Genomic DNA, 7,790 nt, shown 5'->3' with positions numbered 1-7,790 from the left:
CCATTTTGTTTTCTTGACAGTGTCCTTAGCCTTACTGAACCTTTGCAATCACATTAAGTCCCATTTGTTGATACTTGACCTAGAGCATGAGCCATTGGTGTTCTGTTCAGGAAATTTTCTCCTGTGCCTATGTGTTCTAAGGTTTTCCCTACTTTCTCTTCTAATAATTTCAGTGTACCTGGTTTAATGTGGAGATCTTTGATCCACTTTCACTTGAGCTTTGTACAAGGAGATAAGAAAGGGTTTATTTTCATTCTTTTGTATACTGAGTGCCAGTTGGACCAACACCATTTGTTGGAGAGGCTGTTGTTTCTCCATTGAATGTTTACAGCTCATTTGTCAAAAATCAAGTAACCATATATGTGAGGGCTCATTTCTGGCTCTTTGATTCTATTACATTGATCCACGTGCTTATCTCTTTACCAACACCATGCAGATTTTAGCATAACTACATTATAATGTAGCTTGTGGACTGGGATGGTGATTCCCACAGTTGTTTTTCTGTTGTTGAGGATATATTTAGATATTCTAGGTATTTTGTTATTTCAGACTTATTTTGAAAATTGTTTTTTGGAACTCTACTAAGAATGAGTTCAAATATTGATGTAGATTACATTGAATCTATAGATTGCTTTTGGTAAGATGGCCATTTTTACAATGTTGATCCTTCCAATCCATGAGCATGGGAGATCTTTCTATCATCTGAGATCTTCTCCAATTTCCATTTTTATAGATTTGAAGTTCTTCTCATAAAGGTCCTTCCTTGCTTAGTTAGAGTCACACCAAGGTATTTCTTATTCTTTGTGACTATTGTAAAGAGTAACTTTTCCTTAATTTCTTTCTAAGCATGTTTGTCCTTTGAATAGAGGAAGGGTACTCATTTGTTTGAGTTAATTTTATAACCAGCCAGTTTGCTGAAGTTGAAAATTTTCTCTGGTGGAATTTTTTATATCATGTATACTATCTTGTCATCTGTAAAGAGTGACATTTTTATTTCTTCCTTTCTAATTTGTATCTCTTTGATTTACTTTTTCTGTCTCATTGCTCTGGCCAGGACTTCTAGTACTACGTTGAATAGGTAGGGGGAGAGAGGACAGCATTGTCTGGTGCCTGATTTTAGTGTTATTACTTCAAGTTTCTCACTGCTTAGATTGATGTTGGCTATTGGCTTGTTGTATATTGCTTTTATTATGTTTATATATGAGCCTTGGATTCCTGCTTTTTCCCAGACCTTTAACACGAAGAGATGTTAAATTTTGTTAAATGCTTTCTCAGCATCTTGTAAGATGACCGTGTGGCTTTTTCTTTGAGTTTGTTTATATGGTGGATTATGTTGATGGATTTCTTTATATTAAACCATCCCTGCAAACCAGGGATGAAGCCTACTTGATATTGGTTAATAATCATTTTGATGTGTACTTGGATTCAGTTTGCAAGAATTTTGTTGAATGTTTTTGCATTAATGTTCATAAGGGAGTTTGGTTTGATGTTTGTTTTCCTTGTAGAGTCTTTGTGTTTTAGAAATTAGAGTTATTGTGGCTTCAAAGAATGAGTTGGGTTGTATTTTATCTGACTCTATTTTGTGGAATAGTTACACAAATCCAGCTCTACAAAGATTAATTCATGGAAAACCCAACAAAAGGAGGAAAATACATCCTAGAAAAAGCAAAAAAAAAATAACTAAACAGCAAAACCAAAAGAAGAAATACACAGATGTATTTCTACCTCTAAAAGCAAAGATAGCAGGAAACAGCAACCACTATTCCTTAATATCTATTAACATAAATAGACTCAATTCCCCAATAAAGAGACATAGGCTATCAGACTGGATACATAAACGGAATCCAGGAGTTTGCTGCATACAGGATACTGATCTCATAGTAAAAGCCTGGGAAATATCCTTCCATGCAAACGGTCCCAAGAAACAAGCTGAAGTAGCCATTCTGATATTTAATAAAGTAGATTTTAAACCAAATGCTATCAAAAAAAAAGATAAGGAAATATACTTTTTACTCCTTAGAGAAAAATTTTATAAGGATGATTTCTCAATCCTTAACATAAATGCTCCAAACACATGAGTACCCATATTCATAAAAGAAACCCCACTTAAGGTCAAAAGTTACATTGTACCACACACAATAATAGTGGGAGGCTTCATCACCCCACTCTCATCAATGGACAGATCATAGAAGCAGAAACTGAACAAGGATTCAGTGAAACTAGCAGAGGTTATGAACCAATTGGAATTAACAGACATGTACACAATATTTCACCCTAAAACAAAAGATTACACCTTATTCCCTGCACAGTACCTTTTCTAAAACTGACCCTATATTAGTTCACAAAACAACCCTCAATAGATATAAGAAGATTGAAATACTCTCATGAATTCTATCAGAGTACCATGGACTAACGCTGGTCTTTAATAACAACAAAAACAACAAAACCACATATACACATGGAAGCTGAACAATGGTCTACTCAAGGATAGCATGGTCAAAGAATAAATAAAAAAAGAAATTAAGGATTTTCTAGAATTTAATGAAAATGAATACGCAACATACTCAAACCTATGGGATGCAATGAAAGCAGTACTGAGAGAAAAACTCATAGCACTGAGTTCCTCCAAAATGAAACTGGAGAGAGCATACTCTAGCAACTTGACAGCACAGTTGAAAGCTCTGGACCAAAAAGAAGCAGATACACCCAAGGGGTGTAAATGGCAAGAATTAATCAAACTCAGGGCACAAATTAACCAAATAGAAACAAATAGAACTAGTCAAAGAATTAACAAAACCAAGAACTCTTTTTTTTGAGAAAATTAAGAAGATTGAAATACCCTTAGCCAGACTAACTAGAGGGTAAAGGAAGAGTATCCAAAATAACCAAATCAGAAAGTAAAGTGGAGACATAACAACTGAAACTGAGGAAATTCAAGAAATCATTAGATCATACTACAAAAACCTGTACTCAACAAAACTGGAAAGTCTGGAGGAAATGGATAAATATCTAGACAGATACCAGATACCAAAGTTAAACCAGGGCCAGTTAAACTATCTAGATAATCTCATAATACCTAAAGAAATAGAAGCAGTCATAAAAAACCTTCCAGACAAGAAAGACCAGGACCAAATGGATTCAGTGCAGAATTTGATCAGATGTTTATTGACAATTCGGTCATATTTTCTTTTCACAGCAGTAGAAAAAACTTATACACCTATGGTAATGTGTCTTAAAACATATGACTTGGTAATTTTGGTTTTGTTTCTACTAGATTTATACTCAAAACAGTAAAAACTTTAGGAAATACATTAGGTAGACTAAATGCATTTGGATTCTGAATGTGGCCTTAAGTCCTAGTCTAAGAGGGCAAATTTGTTGCTCATATACTACTGCAGAACAGAGAAAACTATCACAGAGCTGGGGCCTACTGAGAAACATTATGCTGCGAATGACATAACCTTATGAGCTCATGAGGCTTACTGTTTATTCTTCTCTGTCTTATATCCAAGCATTACATACAAGGATTTCTGGGTATTATGATTTAAATGAAAGTTTACCCCAGAAGGTCATGTGTTTGATTACTTGGTTCCCAGCTGGTTACACTGAAGTTAAGGTTTTAGAAACTTGGACATGAGAACTGTTTGGAAGGTATAAGGCCATTGTGGCAGGGATGAAGGGAACAGATCAAACATGATCAAAACAATTGCTAAATGATCATGTTATAACAGACCCAGTTTACTAAATATTTGTATGAATATATGATGTGTACATATGCATGTGATTGTGTGTGAGTAGAAGCATGTGCATGTAATAATGAAAGTGTCAGGGACAACCTCATCTGTTGTTCCTCAGTTTACCCCATATTTGAGAAAGGGTCTAATTGGTTTCTCTGCATACACTAAACTAACTGGTCTGTGGGAATCTGAGGATTCTTTGCTTTCTGCTTTTAGCTGACTGTCAAAGCACAGAGATTATAGGCATGTGCTGTCAAGCTAGGTTTCTGTGGGTCCTTGGGAACTCACATGAGAATCCTCACACTTTACAGGCAGATCTGCCCCACTCTGTATGTGAAACAGTGGTATTTGAAACAACCTCCGCTCATACTCTCAAATTGTCCTCAAGGGAATTTCATGTTCCTGCTCCCTCTGTCTTTGGAATGAGAAGAGAGTGATAAAACCGTGGGTTCTTGTACTTCAAATACATATAAGCCACATGTACAGAGACTTGGAAACAGAGCCTCTGAAATGAAAGAGTGTGGAAAATTGCTGCATTTGTTGCTGTTGGTCCTCTGAATTTCCAGGTTTTCTTCTGTTTTATATTTTAAAAATTTATTATTATTATTGAAAACATTTTTTTGAAATTAAAACATATTTAGCTTTATTCCTTTCCTCTCCTTCCTCTTACCCTTCCCTTGTATCCCACTTGTTCTCTTTCACATTCCTGGAGGCCTAATGCTTTAAAAGATCACTACCATCTCGCTCAATATATTTATGAGGTAGAAACAATTCCTGTATTTTAAATTTTTACATGAAAGTAAAATATTGTATACATGTAGCAATTAGAGTAGATTAATACAAAAGCAGTTATGTGAGACAATAGTGACAGGACCCTGTTTTCCTGTTTTCATAAAATTTGAATAAATGCCAGTGATGTAAGAGTGATTGTTTGATGAACTGACTTCTCTAATATCTCATTGAATGAATCATAATGACTTTGTTTTATGAGGTAGAACTTATATAAAAATAAACCTGTACAAACAGTCTAAATAATCATGCCATGACTCTTACATGAGAAATATTCTTCATTGACTTATAAATGCTTAATAAATAACCAAATGTGTTTAGTTAATAATACATTCTGATTAAATTTTTTGTCTAGATTAAATATTATCTTTATATTTATTTTACTGTGCCTGGCAATATTTTTGATATAGGTATATAAGCAGGATACATGCACATGTAAATATATGTGCATTAGGAAATGTGTAACTGTTCTTTTCAGAACTTATGGCTTAACAAGAATCCACCCATGAAATAAGTTGATTAATGTCACATGTTCAGTGCTTAGAATTGTGTAGAGGGGACTCGACTCCAAGCAAAACATACTGGCATGGGAATTATTACTGATGGTCATTTATATCACTTTAATCAGGTTTCTGTGCAGGAAAGCATTTTTGACATAGGCACAATTTTAGATTAAATCTTCTTTAATCATTGTCACAAAACACAGTAAAATTTAAACTTTTTGTATGAATAGGAAATTTACCTCGTGACCTTTGATGTATATGTATGAACAATAACATATGACAAAAGTTAAGGAACTCCACATCCCAACTTCTGTTCTTCAGTTTGTATTAGTGGTGACAGAGTATTTGAGATCTATGCTTTTCTCAAGTCAAGTGATATGTATTATCAAAATTAGTGTTCATGCTGCTCTTGTATCTAAGAATAAACCACAGTAGCCTATGGAAAAACAGACAGTCTTTGCCATATATCTGAGAACAGCATGACTTGTAGAACAATGTTTTAAATTTGGGCTTTATCTTGTACTCAGAATTCATGGCTCAAACCATAGTTAATCAAAAAGAAGATTAACTGGACTGACAAGTTTGATGACATACAGAATGAAGACAAATCTGTGCACCTAACATCTAGTTCCTTTCTTTTTCATTATATTCTGCATCTCCTTGAAAGTTTGCTCTGTTCCTTTGACAGCTCGGAGCTAAGCACATATTCCTGTTCTTTGTCCTCCATTGTCTTTCCTAAACTCACTATGAGTTGCTTTTCAAGTTTTTCAGTCCATTTCTTATTGTTTCCCTCATCTCCTCTCTGTAGCTTTTATCAGAATGGTCTGCAGTTAAATGAGTCTATCAGCTCTAGGCAGAATGCAGATTTTTACTGATACCAATGTTACAGAGCACTCTTCCACTCCTGGCGCTCTCAGACTGGCTGTTCTCTGATGCATCTTGAATTCTATCACATGACAAAGTAGTTTCCATGAAAGCCACTAACACCTTCATATGCACTCAAATAGCTCCATTAATTTCTTATCCTACCAGAGCCTTTATTTTGGCATTTGCACCAATCTTGGAGTGCTCTTTGTTTGTTTGTTTGCTTGCTTATTTGATTTTTTGAGGACTTCTCTTTTCTTTATATTCATAAGTTACAAATTTCAAGTGCCAAGTGTGCTCATGGAATTATTATTTTTTTAGATTTATTTTGACCTTTAAAAAAAGCGTATTCACTTTATGTCCTGCTCACTATCACCCTTCCAGTCACTTCCTCCAACAATTTTTCCCTTCCCTTTTCCCTGAGCAGATGCTTCTTCTGGGTACCTCCCTCCCCAGAACTTCAATATGTGCAAGTCTAAGAGCTCACTCTCCCATTGAGGACAGAGAAAGTCAACCTGCTATTCGAACATATTCCAAGTACAGGCAACAGCTTTTGAGATAGCCCCCATTTCAGAATTTGCTCTTACTTCTTTTGCTTAATTTAGGGCTCAATGTTAGAATACTGAACAATTTAAGTAGAATAGCACTGAGGAAAGAGACTGAAAATTAGATACAAAGAGAGGAAAGCAAGACAATCAAAGTGCAAGCCCCAACCTTGTCCCAAGACTATCTAAATAAGAGCTTTCACTACTGCTGTTAGTTTGAGATGTCACCCATCAGCCAGACAAATGCCATTAGTGTGGTGCCACATGCATTTGATAGAGTCTTATAATTGTTACCTTGCTTGCCTTTGAGATTCAGTTTCTTTGTCTTTGTCTCTCTCCTTTTATGTACTAAGTTTTCCAAAGCTGGCATATGTGGCTTGACTTGGAAAGAATTCACTAAATTCCCTAATTTTCCTTCTAGGTAGGGGAGGCGTGAGAAAGTGAGTTTGTAGCCTTTTGGGCTTCTTGAGTGGATAAAAGCCCCTGGTTAGCAAAGGTTCGTGACTTAGAAACTGAGTCTGTGTCCATCAAATAAGTGAAATCTACCAGAAATACAGGCTTTTAAACCTGTCAGTATTCTCTCTTTTCTTTCACATTTTTTTTTCTTGTATTTTTGGTCAAGTAGGTTACCCATAAGTATGCTTCTAACTTCTCTATTTGCACCAAGTCATTGCTTAATTTAGAGTTCATAAAGACTTAGATCTAATTATATTCCACTTAGATGTTGAAAAAATGCTCTTTGCTGGAACTTTTTTTACTTGTTATTTTTCCTTTTATCAAAAATATTTTTTCTCATATAATATATTTCAATTACAATTTCCATCCTTCTATAACTACCAGTTCCTCACCAAGGCTCCTCTCATTTAAATCCACTTGTTTTCTGTATTTCATAGAAAAGAACAGGCTTCAAAGAGATAACAAAACACCACAAAATAAAATATAAAAACAAATTCTATTCCATTGAACTTAGACCAGAAAATTCAACAGAGGGAAAAAGGTCAAGAGAAAGCACTAGAAGCAAGACTCAATAATCCTATAAACTGGAAGCCATAATATATATGCTAAACAGTGCAGACCTATGCATGTCCTGTGCTTGCTGTGTCTGTCTCTCTGAGTTTATATGAGCTTTGCTCTTGCTTATTTAGAGGGATCACTGTTTCTTGACTGTTAAGGTGAGAAATTTGATGGAGAAATCCCATTTGGTGCTGGGTGTTCCAGACAATTCTCATTGTCCTTTGATGGCCATCGATCTGACTGGATCCGTGATTTATTATCACTGATTTATCTCTGCTTCTCTGCTACTCTTTGATTTCACTTACATAACAGAATCTTAGTTACCATGCATACTGAAT

The sequence above is a fragment of the Micromys minutus genome (genome assembly GCF_963924665.1).
Source record: "Micromys minutus genome assembly, chromosome: 7".
Classification (NCBI taxonomy): Eukaryota; Metazoa; Chordata; class Mammalia; order Rodentia; family Muridae; genus Micromys; species Micromys minutus.
This window is presented reverse-complemented; position numbering follows the sequence as displayed.